Here is a 22,860-nt window from a genome sequence, read left to right on the forward strand (position 1 = left end):
CAAAAAGTTTTTAATAAATTAAAATAAAGTAGAAAATAGCCTAACAAATTTAAATACTTTTTAATGTAATTCTTTATGGGCACCTTAAATTAGATTTCTGTTTGTAATAAATTCAATAATGTAAAATAATACTTAAACATATAATATCCAAATTAATTTTCACATTTAAAAATAAAAAAGAAAGTTTTGTTTCAAAAAAGAATTTACCTAATTAATTAAGTTCAGAACAAGGTAATGACGGCGATCACAAGGTCAGTCCCACTGAAAATAATCTACAAGAAACGATATCAAGTCGCGACAAAGAAGGAAAAAAAAATAAGAGGAGCGGAAACGAACATGCGAGATCACGATATATGTTCTCAAAACTGATTCTGATTCTACCGCTCATCAATCTAGGCCGTTTCAATATAACGATACGAACATCGTCTTCCCCAGCGCGAGTTGGCATCGGAACGTAAGAGATCCTTGCGTGTCTTGTATCGCTATATCGCTATATCCGTTTGTCTTCTTTACTCGACGGCTTAAATCAGATTTCTGATGCATCGCCTGGAACGAAAGTTGCTGTATCGGCCTGTCGATACAGGCGTTAAATCGATATGTCGCGATATATCGATTTATAGCCCAGTCTTAGTCATAGTACTTAAAATTTTTATTTTGTAAATTTCTGACCACTGACTATGGTTGATCTCGAATAATGCCATTTTGCCAAATGATATTAAAAAACATTTAATCTTTATTTTGATGGGATTACCTTCAAAAAACGTGTTTTGCTTAATCTAATAACATAAAGACACCAGGAATAGCAATAAATAAAAATAAATAAATTGAAAATGTTTTAGCTTAATGAATTGTGTCGGTACACGTTTCATGTACAATATCACCCATAACTCGCTAAATTTATTTATTAGTATGATAGAGAATATTTCAATCCGTTAACTATAGTATGTGAATTTTTATTTCATTTATATATTGAATATTTTAAATAAACTATGCATTTAAAATATTCAATATATATATAAGATCAATACATATGACCTTTCAAGCAAACCTGCTAAATTTGTTTGAAAAGTAAAGATATTTTACTAGTAGATCTTGTGTGAGAAGCAGAGTTGGTTTCTGCTTCATATGATACCGTAGCGTACAAAGAAGTGCAACGATTCCAAATATCCAGCTAAAAGGAGCATTCAGGTAACGATTGCGCACATTAAAACCTGAAGTCCATTGATATTTATTTTATTGTGAAATAAAAATTTTTACACATAAATATTTGGCGTTGTATCGGTTGCTAAAACAAAGCGAAATTTAGTAATGTTTTTTAAGACAATTTTGTTAACAAAAGTTGCTAATTTCATTCATTATCCATCAAAGTTACCATAGAGAATAGTTTATTTGTTTTCTTGTTAATGCTAACATATGTTGTTTTAAACATTTTAATAAAAAATTCTCCCCCGCTCTCCAAGATACCGGACGAACATGTAAGAGACAAAAATTAAATCCCCTGTCACCCAAATACGAATTTATTATACTTATATATTGTTTTGATTTTTGGCTGTACGATTTTAAACCTCGAAAAGATTCTACTAATTTAAAAAGGCGGGCCAGCTGGTCATAAGTATTAATTTTCTTCTTAGATATTTTAAGGGACATATAAAGTTCCAAAAATACTTAATTACAGCATTAAAAATGCCGCCATTATTTGACTTTAAAATTTTTTTGTTGCCAATATTTGACAGAAATTATTTATACAAGGCTTAAAATTGCGAGTTTGGCAAGCTTAGCAGCAGGAAATAGTCGTACAAAGAGTCAAATAAAAAAAACGGAACTGTTAAATAACTTAGAATTTAATAGTCAAATTTTCATGCACCAAGTGCAAATTAATCATTCGAGGCGCTGACCTTAAATATGATGGGAATTATTAGTGCCCGCAATCAAACAGAAAAATATAACTTCTCCGTATGATCAAATAACTTTTTTTCGACCCTGTATTAAAGATGGCTTTTGTAAATCACAATAATCAATTAAATTAAACTTCTTTAGAAGCGAAAAATGCTTAAAATAAATTATCGTATTTGGCAAAAGCAGTTCAAATTTGTTCTCTATAGTTCTGGGCTGTAATGTGGGACGATTAAGTTTTAAAGACCGTATTTATTCAGTGTTTCATAAATATTGCTACGCTAGCGGCTAAAGAAAAAAATGGTGTTTTTATACATTTTTACGTTAGGTATTGTTATTCAATTTAATAATAAAACAGTGGTGCCACTGCCTAAAACCTTCCAAAAGAAAAGAAAAAAAAAAGAAAACCCTCATTGAAATGTGATCATATGCGAAATAATAATTTTGAACAATAGCGTTTGATATTTTACTTTGAAATCGCATTTTAACAAATAACAGATAAATCACGGAAGGAATAGAAAAAACATAATTAACTACCTGTAAAACTTAGTCATATTTCCGTTTCTTTCTTATTTAGTATTTATTCATCAATCTTAAGCAAAAAATTCAAATGTTAAAAAATTTCTAGAAATTGCATAAGAAAATGAGAAAAGATTAGCGTCTTTTTTTTTTTTTTTATCAAGATGTCGAAAAATTCTTCACGATAGCGTCTGAAACACCTAGCTATTATTTTACTGACACATTTTGGAAGTTTAATTTATTCATCTTTAAAAAATTAAGAAAACTAAAGAAATGTGTTGCATTGTTTAATTTACTAAATAAAACCATTATGAAAGCATAATTAAATAATCAGCTTTAGAAGGAAGATAAACTTGAAAATAAATTTGGCCTTTATATAAATTGGTCGAAAAATTGATCGCTGAATTTTATAATTTAAGGTTATATTTGCCTACAGTTATTCTGGCATATTTTTGACCTTTGCCTTCGTTTTTTTTACCTTTTCATAAAATGTGCATAAAAATTAACGTAAATATTTTCAGAGATATTGCGAAACATTATGAGGTAAAATTAATATAATGAGCCCAACCTTGGGCCATTCTTCCGTTGTTTATCACGCAATATCAGGGGAAAAAATTATTTTTTACTATTTGTGCCAATAGATCAAGCGGTAGCAAGATGCATTATATCATGCTGCTGTTTTTGCAGAAAATATGTTTTCTCACGAAAATAACGTATAGCTTATTAAAATAAACTCATTGTAAAATTTAAAAACTAAAACTGTAGCCAATATAAGAAAATTTAACTTCGTTTTCATCTTTATAGATTAACACTTTTCAATGGTAGATACGGTATAATCATTTGAAGCGAAACGGGTGGCAACAAAAGTTTTAAGCAATTTCTATCATATGTTTTCAGATTGCGGCTACTTACCACATTTTGAAGTTAAGCAATCCGGAATCTGTAGAAAATATATTCAGAGAAAGTATGATTTTTAATTTTAAAATATCACTTATGCTACTTAGTAAGCATGTATAACTCTACTCCTCGATCTATTCAGATTGCGCATGATAATACATGAAAATTTGATCATTGAATCAAAAGTTATTAAAAACATTCCGTTTTTTAGTTTGCGCGCTTAACAGTTTGTATAGTGAAATCAAATATAGAATGAAATTTCAAACTTTAAACATACTTTGATCAGCATTTAATTTTTTAAAAATATTATGAAATGAAGACATTGCAAAAATTAATTTCAGGTTTTTCTCAGATATTGTGGTTTTTTCTAGTATTGTATCTCATCTTTATTTTTCCAGTTTTCGTTTGTAAATTTTTATTTTTACTTCAAATCACTTTTGTTTCTTCATTCGCGTCTGGGGGCTATCCTGGCCAAGGTTATCACCCACCAAACGCTGTGCGAAGCGTGGAGGGAGCGATTTCGAATCTTTGTGCAGTCTTTCTCTGTAGTGTGCTATCTGTCCCTCTACTTGACAAAGATTTATAAGCCTTAATTTAGCACCCATGTCTGCAAATGTATGTTGAACCAATAAACGATTCACGTCTGGCAAGCCTTGAAAATGAGCGCCTGTTTTTGAGCACTTGAAACACACTGTTACTTGTGTCGACTGTTTCCTCCAATTTATATATTTTTTAAAGCGAATGAAGTTTTTAACCAAGTTATATAGAGCCTTATTTACTCAATACTCTGCATGGTTGCATAGTGTAAGATTCAAAAATCCTATGTGAAACTCGAGAGAAATGAATAAAATGTCATCTTTACGAAATCGATTGTTAATGTTTTGAAAACTGGGGCAATTAACCAAAATTGCTGCAGTTTTTTGCAAAAAAGAAATTTTGAAATAGAGTAATTTTATCTAAAAATCGATCAAGTGCTACGTGTGTGCTTCTTTCGGAACATGCTAGGTAGACCTACTAAGAAAATACACATCGTGATGTAGGCTATATGTTCCATACATTTCTTTAAATTATCACCCCCTCTGCTAGTCGAAAAATTTCCAATGACCCTGACCAAAGAAAGAGCTATGAATAAAGATAATAATCAGACATTTCGAGTCATTTTAAGTTTTTTAATGTATTTGTCATGATACACTTTAATAACTATGACTTTTAAGTTATTGAAAATTAAGACATTGAAAAAGCTTTTTTATAACAAATTTAATGAAAACAGCTTATAGTTAAAATTTTTAAGTGTAAGAAAAGAAAAAAAATAACATTCCACTTAACAGTTTTAATTAAATATTAAATTTTTTAACGTTTATGAAAACAATCGGATCGACTTGTATTCACTCATGTTTTTTAATGTAGCTGATACAGAGAGTAAAATTTTTCAAAATCAAACCAGAGAGTTATATTTCATAAGTTAACAACTAAAAATCCAAATTATATTTATTTAATATTATGATTATTATGTTTTATTTATAATAAGTCCAGGGAAATTTCTAAAATAATGTAATTTTCTACCTATTACATCACAACAACTTTAAGTATTGTAGAAATCTAGAACTTCTGGGCAGGGCTGAAAGCCTATAGATTGAGAAGCCTATAGATTAAGCAAGATTGACAAGAGCAAAAACTCGTCAGAAACTCACCTTCTTAAAACTTGTTAGTGAAAAAATTTCAATATCTTGCCTGCGCTAATCATTCGGGCGAAAGATTTTTTTCAACGAGAAGAAAAATACGTATTTTTCCTTCGATCCTGAAAATAAAATTTAAAAAAAATCAAAATTGAATTTTTTATCTAATTTTTATTTGTATATAGTAATTTCCATTAGATACGTTGAATAACCAATTAGAATTATATAACGTCCAGACAATGTAAGCATGAGAAAAACTACCAAGTTTGTTGTCAGATAGCTCGATATCGCGATTTTCGATATTTTGATTTAAAATTATATTGATATTTTGATTAAAAATTTCCTTATCAATCATAAAAAGTGTTCAGATATGCCTTTGACTAAGAATTTTGCTAATATTTTTGATATTTGACTAATTTAGTGGTTAATAATTTGAAGTCCTTAGCTCGGGCCTGATTACCAAGATTGTTTTAACAGTTATAACATGCATGTTGAACTGTTAATTTACTCAAGAAAAAGTAAATAGTGATTAACGTAGTTTATAATTAAAAATAGAACGATCTTATATTTCTCCTCTCTAAAATCAATTGAAATGGCATAGCCATGGGTGAAAGCCCTTATATAGCAAGACGGAAAAGAGAAAAACCTGGTACGTAAAACATTTCATTCCAGCATTTTTTTCGAAAAAAATGAAATATCTGTAACTATCAAGATTTCTTTTATAATTCTGGCATATATATAAAACTGCTTCTTTTCCAAGATAAAGTAGATACTATTGTTGAAAAATTTAAAAAAAGAATAAGTAAACTCCTCCCCAAAACTAGCTATAACTGGAAAGGTTTCACTACCAACCTTTCCGTCTCGCTTTCACCCCTGGGCATAGCTATCAAGAGTCCCTCTATTTACTTTTCATTCATCAATGTTTTTCTTCTTTAAAAGTTAAGGATGTGGGGATAGTACTTATCGACAAGGTCAACCTTCATCTATGAAAAGTTACCCATCTTAGAATCGAGTTAACATGTCTTATATACCAGTGAATTGATGTTTGATTTTCGTAGTGGTAGTTACGCTACAATACTCTCCCACTAGATTTTTTATCAGGGATAGAATTCGATGAACGGATATCACTAGTTGCTGTACTTGTGAAAGACCGGGAGAGCTGGTTTTAAGGTCACCGGGTTTTTGAGCGCTGAATGTGAAAGGTGTATTAACTTCACAGTCGTAGTCGCTCCTGTGTAGCCTTTAGGAGTTTAGTGTATGCAGGCAGACGTTGTGTTTAATCGAGACGAGACTGCGTAGCAACAGTGTGAGGAGGTGGATAATGCCGCAGTCACAAGTAGCAAGTCAACTGTTCAACGTGAACCATCCAACGAAGTAGGCGTTACCAGATTGAAGTGGGCGCTACTGTCAAGATTTTTGTGAAGTGGGTGTTACTGCGTGTTCAAATCACGTCCGGAGGTCACCAAAAGGAATACAGATGTTGGGACACAATTAGAAGAAATCATTGAGAAGTAATTTGCTTGTTAACGAGATTTATAATAGTTCAAATAGGGAATAGTTTTGACATATCGCTGGTTCAAAACTAAAACGACACTTCTGTACTCACTTCTCATTCAAATAACATGAAAAGTGCGTGCAGAAGCGTCGTTTTAGATTTGAACCAGCGATATTTTGTGTTAAGAATTTTATTTTAAAAAATTTTAATACAAATCCTAAGATTTTTGTTTGGTTATATCTAATCTCTCTTTCTCTCTTTTGTTACTTTTAACATCAACTCATCATCATCAATGGTTCGACAGCCCAGGGTGGACCCTGGTGTTCTCAAGAAGTTTTTCCAGGCTAACCTTTTTTTGCCAGTGTTCTTTTTCGTTTTTAAAACCAAAGGGTCTTTCTCTGAGCCATCTATCCATCTCAAATTCCGCCTGCCTCTTTTTCGTGTGCCAACTGTTCTGGCATTGAAAACTCTTTTAGTGGTACTGCCTTCGTCCATTCTGGTAACGTGGCCAGCCCATTTTATCCTTTGTCGTTTAATAAAGTTAATAATGTCAGGTTCATTACATGAGTGATAAAGCTCTAAATTTGATCATCTAAGCCACACACCATTTTTTTTAAGTTCCTCCAAAAATACTTCTCAAGACCTTTCTCTCAAAGGTACCCAACATAGCCTCATCCGTATAAGATATGGTCCAGGTTTCACAAGCATATGTTAAAATTGATCTTATAAGAGATTTATATAATAAAATTTTTGCTTTTCTATGAATTACATTAGATTTTATATATTTTCGAATTCCATTAAAACAGTTATTGGCTATAGTAATTCTTCTTTGTATTTCCATTGTGGTATTGTTCCTGTTGTTAACTACAGAACTCAACTAAACAAAATTGTCAGCAACCTCGAATATCAACAAAAACAAAAATGTATAAATGGTCATTATTTAAAGAAAAAAGATTGGAAACATTTTTAAAAAAAGCACTTATAATTGCAATAAATTTCGACCAAATTTGAAGTTCGAAAAAAAAAATCGTGTTAAGTTCATAAACAAGATTGGTTCTTTCAGCTCTTTAAATTTCAACTGAGAAGTTGCTTTTCTGCGTGTAGGGCAGCTCGCACGGTATTTTTTACTTCAAGTTTAAGCTAATAACTTTTGAACTAATTATCGTGTGTCAATTTCTTTCTTTCATCGTACATTTTTCTACTCCTTTTCGTAGTTTCAAGTTTTTTAGTCTCATAGTTTTTGCGCAGCAAAACAAAGTGCATCATAAAATTGAACACCCAAAACAACAATGAATTTTTTATGATAGCGAGAAGTAATTTCTACGAATCTCATTCTGCGTCATGATGTTTACATATTAGAGCTAAACATGAATTCTTTTTCTATCAGCATTGGTATTTTATGTTAGAGTTCGTTTTTGAATATAAGTCTAGAGATTTAGCTTTAAAAGGGGCTTTTTACATATCTGCGTATAAGATAAAGTTGAAAGACAAGGAATTTAGTTAGTATGAAATATAATAAAGAAGCGAAAAGATATTTTATAAAAGTATTTAATAAAAAATAATAAACAGCGATATGTATGTTAAAGCGAGCATTCTATTTTCGTATCTCAAGGTTGCCACCTTTTTTCTATAAAAGTTAAACTTTTCTCTGCTGTAATAAAATTAAACTTATGCGAACCTTACATGCATGTACTACTTATGAACAAAAATAATTGCAGTCAATGAAATAGGAGGGGCATTCAAAATTTAAAAGAATGAAGCTATAACTTAATTACAAGAACTATTACTTTCTTAGTAAGAAATATGCCCACACAACTCTTACAAGAATTGTTTAGAAATACTGGAACAATTTAATGATAACATAAGAGGATTTTCCCATTTTAACGCCGACACACTGTAATTTTTATTACTAATGCGTATTTATCTAAGAAAACATTGTGTAATCTTAACAGCAGTTTCTCGGTAATAGTCGGTGTTCTGTGTATGTTACAATTTATTTAAAACACTCGCAATTACCGAGCAGTTCTGTTTCTTTGTAAAAGTTTTTGTTTTAATGTTTGGATACATATATACACGAATATTCAGAACAATTACTTCCGGGAATGATGAAATGTTACAGGAAATGCTTGGAATTCATTTTGAGAGAGAAAAAAAAAAGAAACGTTTTGTTATGAACATCTGTCTTAATATAGGCGACTTGAAATTTTGTGGTAGACCTTGGCACCTCTGTGAACAAAAAATATCGACGCCAATATTTCATTTTGCGGTTTAGGGAACTAGAAGAAGAGGGGAAGGGGGGAGATAAACCTTCAAACAATTATATACGACCTTGATCTGAGTCATTTACTGGCATTAATAAGATTGTGGCAAAATGTAGCAATGTTTGTTTTTAAATTTGTTACAGGGTGAAGTTTTTGTTTATAATAATATTCCCTTTCTGTTTAGTGCTTAAGTTATATTTTGCAAATTACAATGAATTTTATGTGCTTTCTAGAGTTAATTACGTAAAATAATTACTCTTAAAATTAAACCGTATGTATTCTAGTAGCAAAATAAATTTACTGCACTTCAAAATGGGTGCATATTTAAAAATATTTAAAAAAATATATTTAACTTCAATAAAAAGTCTCCAATTTGGCGAAATTTTCCCATCCAGATTAAAATTGTTCTAGCTTGACTACTACTAGATGAGTATCTGGTTCATAAAAGGAACAGCGAATGAACGTTTCTCGAAAATTCTAGGAAGTAGTATGTATTAAATTTTGAAAAAATCTTTCTCTATCATAATAAAATAGTATGCCCCGAGAAACAAGATTATTAGGATTCGTAATAGAAAGTACAAAGATACGTAGTTTTTTTTTTTTTCTGAAAAAAAAAAGAAAGAAAGAAAGGACAATAATGGATCGAAACCCGGGCCATTTACATGTAAAGCTAACGCTCCACCAACGAGATGCACACCCATTTGCCGTATTCCTTCTGAATGAAAATAAATTAAGTAGAAAAGTTTTTTTTTTTTTTTTTTTTTTTTAGAATCACGGAAAGAATAGACAAAATAAAGTTTATTTCTCTATAATTAATCATTAATCAATCGTTTAAACTTAATTAAATGTTAAACGTTAAACAAACGTAGAAAAAATAAATGAATAAACGAAGTGAAATAAAACGTCGAGATGAAGTTTATTTTTATTTTTTATTTTTTAAACCTAGGCCTTTTTTGCTTTTCGCCATTAAGCTACAACCCGCCAGGAGTCGATCAAGTAGTACGTAAACATGTCTTTGGCAACTTTCGGAGCAAAAATGAGCAAATAACAAACCCCATGCTTGAAGGTTGCTACAACTCTCCCCAGACTTTTCCTTTGACTTCGACTTCAGCAATCTATTTTGAAATTTATATACTAATAAAACGTGGATTTTTGCATTAAACAGAATTTATATTTTAATTCGTTTTATTAAATTTTGAGTAGAATATTCTTTAGTAATACATAGAGTTTTCTTGCTGTGCTAGAAACTTTTGACCTATGAAAATCTTCGAAGAATAATCTTTCAAAATTTCTCTCTCACCAAATTTAACTTTCATTCAAAATTTGAAATTTTTCTATGTAAATTTTTATGCTACATGTTTCTTTTTCTTTTTAAAAAAAATTGGAACAGGATGAGATTATTTTAGTGTTTCTTGCGTTAGCATTTTTCAAACCCTTCTCTACCCTTGTCAGTAAAATTACGAGCATAATATTTGAGCGTTTCCCGAGAACAATCTTTCAGTCTTTTTCCTAAACATATATATATATATATATATATATATATATATATATATATATATATATATATATATATATATATATATATATATATATATATATATATATATATATATATATATATATAACATATATATGTATATATATATATATATATATATATTAAATTCCGAATTAATGTGCGTAGTTTGTATATAGTACTTTACTTCCTATGCAGAATCAATTTGCTTAAAAATTGAATTTGATTCTGGCAAAAAGGTTTATTATTTGTAGTGCGTAATTTTATGCTAAATATCAATTTAATATGAATTTTTAATATTTATGACTGGTAATAATTTTATGGTAAAATTGTTGAAATCTAGTTCAGTTCCGATAATTTAACTTTTATTTTTGTATTGAAAGAAATAGCATCTAAACTTCAGTGTTAAAGCGGTTAATGGTTAAAAATGGTTAATTAGTTTGACCAGTATAAATAAGAGTAATTTTAAGACACTACCAGATGTATAAATATCTTGATGAACAGAAATTATACAACGAAAGATATTTGTGAAAGTAAAAGAACTTTAAAGCTTGTTATTTAGATTCCAGACCATCTCGCTTCTCCATTTTACCCTTCAATTAATTAAACTAAAGTAAAATTTCTTAAAATTGCATAAACTTAAGTCGAACAGTGAGAAATTCAGTTTACTGAAAGTTTTCATTTGGGGGTTACTAAAGTCTGATGTTCATAAAATTCGGAATAAAAATTTTTGGATAGGGCTTCTTCTAGTTTTCAGTTATTTTATCAAAACCGTTTTACTTCTGATTTTGCTTTTATAAAAATCTATCTAATTTGACTTTGACGCATAAGAACATTAAAATAAATGCGATGTATTTTTTTTTGGGGGGGGGGATTCTTTAAAGCATTATGAAACTGCTGACTGAAATAATATTTAAATTGCCTTCCAATATGTCATTTATTGCTAAATTTCTAATATCTCATGATGTCCGCCAATATATTGAGAGGAAATTTCACAACTAGCAAGACCTCAGTTTGTTTAATAAAACTATTTGAAACTAAAAATACCGCAATACTAATTGTACCATGAAAAATAAGTATATAAATTAGAAAATATAATTGAAGCGTTTACCTATAGTAGAAAAATTTTTATGCATAAAAACAGTGATTTTTAACTATTTCAAAACTACTAAAAAATACTTAATTCAGAATATCAATTGTATTTCTCCTTTTATAAATAGAAGGTCCTAACACATGTTTAATGCTTTGTGCATTAAACCTAATTTTGGAAAATATACATATTGGTAATGCATTAACTCGAAAGTCATTTACAAAACTCTTGCAAATAAATGGTAGAGTTTTTTAAAGTTTGGCTTAAAACAAACCAGCTAGAAAATTATTAAAACTTCAATTTTTATACGAAAAACTTGTACCTTAAATACAATCTTGGAAACTTTCTCTTTTGACGTAAATTTGGAAAAAGTACCTCAGTGAATGTAGATTATGTACTGTTTAGCGCATTTAAAAATATTTTGGCATGATGAAATTAAAATACAAAGTCTCTCAGTTGTTAATTGCTAAAATTACGAAACCTTTTTTCGCTAGATTAAAGATCCTTTTGCGATTTGTACTTCAGGTTTTTAAAATTTTTAGGTTTAATTTCGGCATATTTTAGATTCTTGGAAAGAAGCCTAAGTTTAAAGTAGTTTCTAATATTTCATAAAATATTGCATTAAACTCAGTTGCTCTGTTGATATTCAGTTGTCTGAAATGGCATATTTTAGATTTCGACAATTTCTTGGAAAGAAGCCTAAGTTTAAAGCAGTTTCTAATATTTCATAAAATATTGCATTAAACTCAGTTGCTCTGTTGATATTCAGTTGTCTGAAATGGCATATTTTAGATTTCGACAATTTCTTGGAAAGAAGCCTAAGTTTAAAGTAGTTTCTAATATTGCATAAAATATTGTATTAAACTCAGTTGCTCAGTTGATATTCAGCTGTCTGAAATAAAGATTGTGAGACTGAATCTATAGACTCCCATTAGCTAAAATATTATGTTCTAAAAAGCTTTTATTTTTACCCCTAATTTTTATAACTTAATTTGCTCAATATGTAGACCCATAAATGTCTCTTTTTCATATAGGTAATACTGGGTGTCACATTAGCGGAATTTTGGCAGACCTATCCAGTTGGCAAACGCTTCATAATAGGTTATTTTTTGTTCTTTAAAAATGCTAAAGTGTTTGTACTATTTAAGAATGCTGACTATTGTTTTGCTTCGCATAATATATTCGAGTACTAGATTTAAGACAATGATATTTGTAATTGCAATGTACTGATTATTGTTTCTATGGTTTGGTGTAGTATGATCTATTGATTTTATAGTTCAATGCTTATTTTAGTATATAATATTGTATACCAGCTTCCGAAAGAAAGCGAAAGTCTCATGTTAGTTTAAATTATTGATTGTTACACACAACTTGGGTGTCATATAATTAAATATATAAAGTAATATTAATTTACATTGAATCATGAAACTGAGATTAGTTAAAATTTTTGACGACTTTAAAGTTGCGTTTTGAATTTCTGCCTTTTTACTATTTAAAACGTTTAATTCTTTTATGTTAATTTAAAATCTAAATTAAACATGTGGGATGTAAAATTGATCATTGAAACATTCCGGTTCATTAACTTATCATTAACTTTTAGAAAGTTAATTTTTGGTTTGAAATAACTGAAATTTTTCGTCAAATGCTAGTATAGTATTATTTTTTTTAATAAAATGATATTAATTTTCGGAGGGTTGCGAGATTTTTTATGTTGTAGCTCTGAGCAATGATTAAGTATTTCTATGAACCTTAGACTTTTTTTGATTTCAAAAAATTCAGTGAATAAATTGAAACATTATGCCTATCGGGACGTGGCTCATTAGTACTTCAAATATTGCCTATTCATTATAGTTTTAAATTTTGGCTCCAATTTCGACCTTTAATATTATACATTCAATACAAATGGTATAAATAATTAAGCGTAAGGCTCTTAATTTTAAGTTCACTAAAATAAATCTTTAGAGATGGTTTCTTACTACAGCTTTATTGTTTTAAGTCTCCAATTTACAAATTGCTGAAATTTGAGTTTATTTTGAATTTTTGAAATCTAAAAAGTTATAAATATTACTCTAGTTAATTTTAAGTTGGGTAAAATTTCCTATTGTGAATTTGAATGAAATTTTAATTTCTTTTTACTTAAATAAAATAAAAAACTTGCGGGCAATATGATCAGAAAGCAAAATTATAGATAATTTAAGAACAGAAAAATAAAATATGAAAAATGTTTGGTTTAACTTGTTTTGCGTCTTGTAATAATTGTTCAGAAATCCATTGAAAGGTTTAAAAAAAACTACTTTAAGTTATAAGTAAAATTCTAAATTGGAAGAAAGTATGCTTATCAACAATCAGCTAAACAATTCTGATAATTGATAAAATAAGGTGCATGATTAAATTTCAATATTTGTAAATGCTTTAACTAATTTGATCAAAATTCGTGTCAGTTAAAACAACTCTAATCATCTTTCACAGAAGCTTTTTATATCGATAGTATTGGATAATAAAAATAAGTTTTTTTAAAATGATTAAATTGCCGAATTTATTTTTAAAATAGTATCAATTTTTTAAAAAATAGAAACATTTTTAAATTTTATTTTACTCTGAGCAATCACTAATACATAACCACGTAACATATCTTAATAATAATCTAACTCTAACCTTGACTCAGAGTAAAATAAGATTTGAATTGCCCTGAGGCTTACATAAATAGGCTTTTAAATAATTCATTAAATTTCTTTCAAGTATTCCACAAAATCTATACAAATTTAAATTAAAATTATTCGTAATAGCGTCTTTTTCCTAATCCAGTTGTGATTTGAGATTCAATAGAAACGTTTTAAAATGTTGTTCGATTCAAATGTTTTCAGAAGCTAAAATTGCTTTTTGTAACCAAATTTATTCCTTTACATTTAGAGATTGCTAATTTCGACTGAGATCAGAGTTGCTTTTTCAAATGATTTTTAAACGCCCACCAAATTACAGGCACGTTTTGTAGCTTCAACTTAATTTGATTTTATTTCCTATTTATTTAAATTAAAATTTATGTAAATTAACTTTATCGTACAATCGTGCCACTTTCGAATTAAACTTCTCTAAAGATTCGAAATATATGTCTTTTCAGTTAATCCTTTCCCCACAAATATATTAGTTTTTTAATATTCAATACTTTTCTAATGTTTTAAAATTAAAAAACAGCAGCAATATTAAAAAGAAACTGGTATGTTCTAATATGAATCGTTAATGCAATCAGAATATAACAAGGAGTTTATATGCTATATTGCGCATGAATTTCTTTACATTCACTAAACTATTCCATTTATAATTAAATTTCTTTTTCATAGACTTTTATAAAATACATCTGTAAAACTGTATATCACAGAATAAAATAATCAATGTTTTTCAAAAGTTTAGTTCAACTGGTTGTTTTTCAGTAATGGCTGCATTACATGACTAAAACGTGTTCAGTTAATTAGTTTAAAATGTTACTTTTGTGAAACTTTAAAAAAATATTAAATTTTAATTTAATTTGCAGTAAGCATATAGTTGACTAGCATACGCGGCCACTGTTTTGAAATAAAATGTCCTAAATGGGAAAATCAATCTTTCGCTAATTATTTAAATTTAAGGCCTTTTTTGAATGAGTTACTGTTAGATATCGTCCATAAAATAGTTTTTACTAATGCAAAACAGAAATCCCTGCTTAATCCGCAGAACTAGTTCTTAAAATATAAGCACCTCTTGGTTCATTTAGTCTATTTCAAACGGAATATGTCGACTAACTCCGTAATTAAAATTAAATGTCTTATAGTTTTATTAATTAGCATCTGAAGACTGTCAATCTGATTTAATTGGACTAATAGCTCGTAATTAATAATTACAACATTGAACTAAAAAAACATTTAAAACATTTCTTATTAGCATTAGATATTTTTCAAAGCTCAATCTTGCAAACCAGTAAGTAAATATGCGACTCTTTCGTTATCCTAAGACTATTTTGAAATTTAACTAAATAGTGTAAGTTATTTCGTATTGGTTTTAAAGTGAATAATTTAAAATAAAGTGTGTAGAAGTATTTAGATCGTTTAAGCTATGTGGTTAAGTCTAATTCATTCCTCTTAACAAGCCTTTTTTGCTTGATGCAGTTATGAGCTGTATTAAACATCAGATATGTTTGATAAAGTTTTGTACAAATAGTTCTTGCAAGACCAAATTTGTTTAATCTTACTGACGAAATAAGTCTCATAAAACTATGTTACTTCTGTAACAAATGTAGTTCTGAAACTTTTGGACAGTATTCTTACCTTCATAGAATGTTCCAATTATATATATACACTTGTAACAAATGCAGTTCTGAAACTATTGGACAGTATTTTTACCTTCATAGAATGTTTCAATTATATATATATACTTCTGTAACAAATGTAGTTCTGAAACTTTTGGACAGTATTCTTACCTTCATAGAATGCTCCAATTATATATATACTTCTGTAACAAATGTAGTTCTGAAACTATTGGACAGTATTCTTACCTTCATAGAATGCTCCAATTATATATATACTTCTGCAACAAATGTAGTTCTGACACTATTGGACAATATTCTTACCTTCATAGAAGGTTCCAAGAGGAAAAAACAGAATTGGCGCTTCAACGAAAAAGAAATCCACGCAACTGTTCAAAAAATAATTCAGAACCCTAAGCTACTTACCATATTATGCCAACGTTATAATAAACTTTCTCAAGCTTATAATTAACTTGCTTATGCAAGTTTTGATATCCTTTAGTGACATGAAGAAATATTGCCGTATTGGACAAATTTAAAAGCTCTTTCTGTAGAATCTTTAGAGAATGTAGTTTAAGATCCTCCAGTTTTAAAATAGTTAAACAGATTAAAACTTTTCTATGCATTTAGATATTCCGTAATGGTTGAGGAGCACTCTTTAAAATTTAGTTTCCCGTGAAAATATGTTTGGAAACGTTGTTAAAGTATAAACTGTGACGACGAATACAGATTTAAATCAGCCAACTTTTGCATAGCATGGTATTAATTTTCGTGTAATCGGATGTTGCTGAAACTGAGATTTCAATGAAATCAGTTTCTGAAATATGGTGGCATCGATCTACGAAAGGGAAGCGTGCAAGTATGCATCAGAAGTCTCACAACGACGAATGTGGTAATTGTAGAATGAAGCGAAAGTTGTAGACTGTCGTTCTGCTTTTGTTTTGAGTTTCGCACTCGACCAGTCGTTTCGGAACTTTTCGATTCGTTCATGCAAGCATCTGCTGTGGAATGGTGTCCCCATTGTGAAGGCTTTCAGTAAATCTCTGTGTCTGCAATATTTTTAAATTAGTGTGGAGGTTTTTTTCGCTGTATTGTTCGGCTTTCAACAAAATTGAGAAATTAAGTTATTATGGCTGAGCATAGAATTTTTTATTGCAATGTTAGGAATTTGTGAAGGAATTAATTGCGATATTTCGTCTTTTTTTGTTGTTGTTATAATCACTTTTTATGGATTGTTATTTCTTGCGCTCTTTAATGTCTGTTATACAAATCTGTTTAATAGCAGTTTGAAGAATTTCGTGTATTTCTTTTGCAAGTAACGCAAATTTGGATTAGTTCTACTTCAGAAAATTTCGTCTGTAGTTTTAAATATAAAATTCTAATTGTTTTTCATAATAGCAAGATTAAGGGTTGTTAAAAAAAAAGATACCATGCAACCATTACGGCGACGGGCTGATATAAATAAGGAAAAATGTTTGCGTGCTTTCTGAAGCCAAAATTACTTTGTATTCCACGAGATTTTGAAAAATCTTAATGCTTTTTGTATAGAAGTAATTTTTAAATTTAATTACATTTTGCGCAATGATGCACAAGGTGAATTCAAATTCTGACAAAGGTGTGCAAAACCGAGGCTAATATACATTCCTGTAATTTTAGGATTATTTTGTTTACACAGTTTTCATTATGAGCAAAAAAAGAGGTAAACTAATGCTTTTAAATTTGAATTTTATGAATGGGCTTATACGTAATTCAAAACTGTTTTTTCCCAATGTCTGAAAAATATATTCTAAATTAACATTAATTTTCAGTTAAATGAATCTCTCAATCTGACTTAAACGTTACTTCTATGAGAAATTTTCATATTTTAGCCTTAATTACATAGATTTTTTACGGACCTTTATTGTTCGCATACTAAAACAGTTTTATTGCGTTTTATGGGTATCTTTATTTGATTTGTTTAAGAATACTGGTGTAAATTAAAAAAATTAACCAATAAAAACTTCAATGTTTTCAAAATCCATGGATAGTTAGAATTTATGAAAATTATAATCTCCGGGATCAATGATATTAGCAAAATAGATTAAGCTCTATCTAGATATAGAAAATGATGTACCAGACAACTGTATACAGAAATGTTGGTAAGTAATAAAATTTTGATAATTTTATTATAAATTTAATTGGAATGTTAATGTTTGGATCAAATATCTCGTTAAAAATAACCTCTAATTGGAACTACTTAAGGAGTTGTGTATTTAAATCAGCAGTTATAACATTACTTTAGAATTTTTAGATTTTAAATTCATTACAAAGAAAAGCTTATTGCAAATGAATTTGCATGACAGAAGCAAATAACTGCGATTTTTGAGTAATGGGAACTAAAACTAGTGTACAGTAATTGAATTTCGAATAAAAACTACCTGTTTGAAATTTCATAAATACGGTATTGTAAAATTAAAATCTGTTCATTTATGAATGTGTCTGTTTTAATTACTAGGGAATGTTACTATTTCAACCGAAGTTAAATATTTATTTTCACCCAAAGCTTGCTGTGCTCATTTATAGGTTTTATAAAGTCCTTGGCAATTTCACTCAACCCTGCTCTTTGACGAAATTCGAGATTCTTAATTAGAGAAAAAGATTACTAAATCTGTGAACGATATATATATATATATATATATATATATATATATATATATATATATATATATATATATATATATATATATATATATATATAAATTTAAATTAGCATTTAAGATTTGAGAAAACCAAAACTTTGAAGTAACGTCTCTTATCAAAATATTTAGCTACTTCAAACTGTTTAGCTTTCATCACACTCTAATTTGTCCCAGAAATGAATCTTTATTTGAATCATTTATGAAATATTATTTTAAAATTTGATTTGCCTCTGGAGTATATTTTATGCTTTGAATTGTGAGGATTAAAAAAACAAATGGCTTGAAATCAAAAGGCAAAAATTCAAAGCAATTTTTAAATAAAGTAATACATTTTATATTCAAAATTTTTTTATCACATGTATTTAAGATTTATAAATTTCGAAAATTTTCTGTGATTATTTTCTTTTAGCAGATTCTAGTTTCAAACGATGTCTAATTTTAAAAGCCTTTTTTCATGGAAGTGTTGGAATTGATTCCCCTGAAGCAGTTATACAATTTGGAGACATCGATCTATTGTAGAAAATGCCTGTAAGTGTGAACCGGAAATTTTCGCATCGACCGAATGAGGTAGGAAGTGGTAGACGGCCGTTCTGCTTTCTCTTTGTTTTTCACACTCGTCCAGCCGTTTCGGAACTTTTCGATTCATTCATGCAGGCTTCTATAGTGGAGCAGTGTCTTCAAATTGTGTTTAAAGTTTACCATAAGTGCAGTCAGTGTCTTAAATTTTAAGGCAATTTAATTGGTTTTAAATAAGATCATTTTTAAGTAACGCGTAACAAATTTGATTTAGTTAATGAGTATAAATTGCTTTTATTTTATAAAAACATTTATTGTACTTGAGCTAAATTGGTAATCAAAAAACATAAAAACAAATTTAAGCTTTTTTTAAAAGGCATCTATTTTTATGATAAGAATTGAGAACTGGCTTCTAATCTAATTTTTCGGTTAAATTGTGATTTTTAAAGTAATATTAGTAGCTTACAAAGTATTTTATTTGAATGTTTTAATGATAAAAAGCTTTATTTTTGTAACATTTTCGAATAGATCTAAAGTTATGTTTAAGAAACTGTATTCTTGAAGTATGTTCAATTTCAGATTCGTTCGTTTAGATTTGACTATGTATTTGGAATTGTACTGTTTCTATTCATGTAAATTCCTTGAATAAATATTTGTTTTTTAACTCGTTTGATTTGTAAAAATTTTCTGTATTCTATAACTCAATGAACTCTACAGTAGTAAGTTTTAAAATCCAGAAATTCAATACTAAGTCTACGAACATCTCTAAGCTAAAGGACTTCGCACTGGTTACCATAATCGCGAATTCCGCTCCTTTTAATAGTCAGAGGGTTATAATTTCCCCACTGCGTAGTTAATCTTTGCTTCTTTAGACTACAAAAGGGATCCTAGAAAAATGCCTCTCCTCTAGGAGGTGTTTGTACTTGTTATCGTTCGCCAACCTATAGAACAGCTTTCAGTTTCTTTCGGATCACTTTGCGATTCGACCTCGCTTCATCCTTTCACTACTTATGATGATACAAATCTAAGTCTAGTATCTGGTAGTAATACTTAATAGTTAAAAATATAGAGTACTTTAAAAGAATACATAAAGGAATGAACGAGTACAATTTGTATAAATTAAATTTTCAAAACTTAAAATTTAGTAAATTCTCTGGTATTTTAAGCAGTTCTCATTCGATTTTCTTTTAATCTTAAAGGGTGCCGCCATCTAGCTTTAATTATATATGGAAGTTTGTTACTGCGAAACTTTAAATGAGTCAAATGTCTTCTCCACCAGGTATCACTTGGTGACAGTAGTGCAATTCTGTAAGTTGGACGGATCAATTTGGATCCATTCATTTTAGATTAGTCCCAAATGGAGCTAATTTCTGTAGTACTAGGTAATTGGTATAATTGTTTTTTACCATTCATTTTTATCAATTGGTATATTGTTTAAACTATTCATTCTGTATCAATCTTGGACTTCATCAGAAGTTGTGACGATCTGCATTACTTTGTTATGTTTTTTCTTAAAATTCAATTGATTTGTTTATTTTTTAGTTATTCATGCATAAATTTTAAAATATTTAGTTTGTTTCATTGTTTTTATCATTGATATATTTAAACATCGAACAGAATTAAATGATTATAAAAAGTATAAATTTAGAATATAATTTTAATTAATTGAACTCTCTATATTAAAGATCTAAATCAACGGTTTTTAACTACAGCTAACTAATCTACGGTTGATATGTATCTGATACTTAAAGTATCAGGTTTTTGTTACTGTTAGTTATTTCACAATCAGTTTGTGACTAGTACCAAAAATTTTTTATATCAGTCAGATACTGAAGTTAGTCTAGTATTCTTGTTTAATATGTTCTTACATATGCTGGATCACAAAAATGAAGAAAGTAGTCAGCATATTAGCTTGATAATCTGTAGAGTAATTAGATTGATCCGTAAAAGTGGGAAGAATTATCTATGTAATTTGAGAAACAAAAAAAAATTCACCGAACTGCATAGATAACCTGTACGTTATCTACCAGACAATCCTTAAATTGGAAATTAGATTTTTAATAAACAAAAATCTCTTCTGTACGTTTAAATTAATAATTTTACATATTTTTGCTCTCTGAAGAATCAAACAAATACAATCAATCTAGAAATTAGTAAGTAGAAAGTAGTCAGCATATCAGCTTGATAGTCTGTAGAATAATTGGAGTGGTCCGTAAAAGTGTAAAGAATTTTCTATGTAATTTGAGAAATAAAAAAAAAATCACCGAACTACATAGATAACCTGTACGTTATCTACCAGACAATCCTTTAATTGGAAATTAGATTTTTAATTAAAAAAAATCGCTTCTGTACGTTTAAATTAATAATTTTACCTATTTTTTGCTCTCTGAAGAATCAAACAAATACGATCAATCAAGAAATTAGTAAGTAGTCAGCATATTAGCTTGATAATCTGTAGAATAATTGGAGTGGTCAGTAAAAGTGTAAAGAATTTTCTATGTAATTTGAGAAATAAAAAAAAATCACCGAACTACGTAGATAATCTGGCCGTCATCTACCAGACAATCCTTTAATTGGAAATTAGATTTTTAATAAAAAAAATCGCTTCTGAACGTTTAAATTAATAATTTTACCTATTTTTTGCTGATTCTGAAAGGAAGATGATGGAGATCTGAAATTCGAAGCAAAAATATTAGAATGAAAAAAGTAGGTGTGGAGGTGCGGGGGATCGAACCCCGGGCCTTTCACTTGCAAAGCAAACGCTCTACCACTGAGCTACACCCCCAGTGCTTGTTTCCTTTCTGCAGAAAAAGAATCGAAAACAAGCGTCTTTTTCGTAAAAAAGAACACGGAAAGAATGCGCGATACAAAGTTTGACTACCATTACTTTAAAATAAGTTTAATTGATTCTGAAAGGAAGATGATGGAGATCAGTAATTCGAAGCAAAAATATTAGAATGAAAAAAGTAGGTGGAGATGCGAGGGATCGAACCCCGGGCCTTTCACATGCAAAGCGAACGCTCTACCACTGAGCTACACCCCCAGTGCTCGTTTCTTTTCTGCAGGAAAAGAATCGAAAACAAGCGTCTTTTTCGTAAAAAAGAACACGGAAAGAATGCGCGAAACAAAGTTTGACTATCATTACTTTAAAATAAGTTTAATTGATTCTGAAAGGAAGATGATGGAGATCTGTAATTCGAAGCAAAAATATTATAATGAAAAAAGTAGGTGTGGAGGTGCGGGGGATCGAACCCCGGGCCTTTCACATGCAAAGCGAACGCTCTACCACTGAGCTACACCCCCAGTGCTTGTTTCTTTTCTGCGGGAAAAGAATCGAAAACAAGCGTCTTTTTCGTAAAAAAGAACACGGAAAGAATGCGCGAAACAAAGTTTGACTATCATTACTTTAAAATAAGTTTAATAATTTCTGAAAGGAAGATGATAGAAATCTGTAATTCGAAGCAAAAATATTATAATGAAAAAAGTAGGTGTGGAGGTGCGGGGGATCGAACCCCGGGCCTTTCACATGCAAAGCGAACGCTCTACCACTGAGCTACACCCCCAGTGCTTGTTTCTTTTCTGCGGGAAAAGAATCGAAAACAAGCGTCTTTTTCGTAAAAAAGAACACGGAAAGAATGCGCGAAACAAAGTTTGACTATCATTACTTTAAAATAAGTTTAATTGATTCTGAAAGGAAGATGATAGAGATCTGTAATTCGAAGCAAAAATATTATAATGAAAAAAGTAGGTGTGGAGGTGCGGGGGATCGAAACCCGGGCCTTTCACATGCAAAGCGAACGCTCTACCACTGAGCTACACCCCCAGTGCTTGTTTCTTTTCTGCGGGAAAAGAATCGAAAACAAGCGTCTTTTTCGTAAAAAAGAACACGGAAAGAATGCGCGAAACAAAGTTTGACTATCATTACTTTAAAATAAGTTTAATTGATTCTGAAAGGAAGATGATAGAGATCTGTAATTCGAAGCAAAAATATTATAATGAAAAAAGTAGGTGTGGAGGTGCGGGGGATCGATCCCCGGGACTTT

General features: G+C 29.4%; 5 non-coding genes across 5 annotated transcripts; all 5 read right to left on the reverse strand.

Annotated features, from left to right (window-relative positions):
• Window positions 1-21,530: 21,530 nt before the first annotated feature.
• TRNAA-UGC (transfer RNA alanine (anticodon UGC)) lies at window positions 21,531-21,602 on the reverse strand. The gene has a single exon. It is a non-coding gene; the product is annotated as a tRNA-Ala (tRNA).
• A 186-nt stretch (window positions 21,603-21,788) lies between these two features.
• On the reverse strand, window positions 21,789-21,860 carry TRNAA-UGC (transfer RNA alanine (anticodon UGC)). Its single transcript has one exon. It is a non-coding gene; the product is annotated as a tRNA-Ala (tRNA).
• Window positions 21,861-22,048: 188 nt separating this feature from the next.
• On the reverse strand, window positions 22,049-22,120 carry TRNAA-UGC (transfer RNA alanine (anticodon UGC)). Its single transcript has one exon. It is a non-coding gene; the product is annotated as a tRNA-Ala (tRNA).
• A 188-nt stretch (window positions 22,121-22,308) lies between these two features.
• On the reverse strand, window positions 22,309-22,380 carry TRNAA-UGC (transfer RNA alanine (anticodon UGC)). The gene has a single exon. It is a non-coding gene; the product is annotated as a tRNA-Ala (tRNA).
• Window positions 22,381-22,568: 188 nt separating this feature from the next.
• Window positions 22,569-22,640, reverse strand: TRNAA-UGC (transfer RNA alanine (anticodon UGC)). Its single transcript has one exon. It is a non-coding gene; the product is annotated as a tRNA-Ala (tRNA).
• Between the last annotated feature and the right edge of the window lie 220 nt (window positions 22,641-22,860).

Source organism: Parasteatoda tepidariorum, chromosome 10 (assembly GCF_982258835.1).
Source record: "Parasteatoda tepidariorum strain Cologne lab strain chromosome 10, Ptep-v5.0, whole genome shotgun sequence".
NCBI lineage: Eukaryota > Metazoa > Arthropoda > Arachnida > Araneae > Theridiidae > Parasteatoda > Parasteatoda tepidariorum.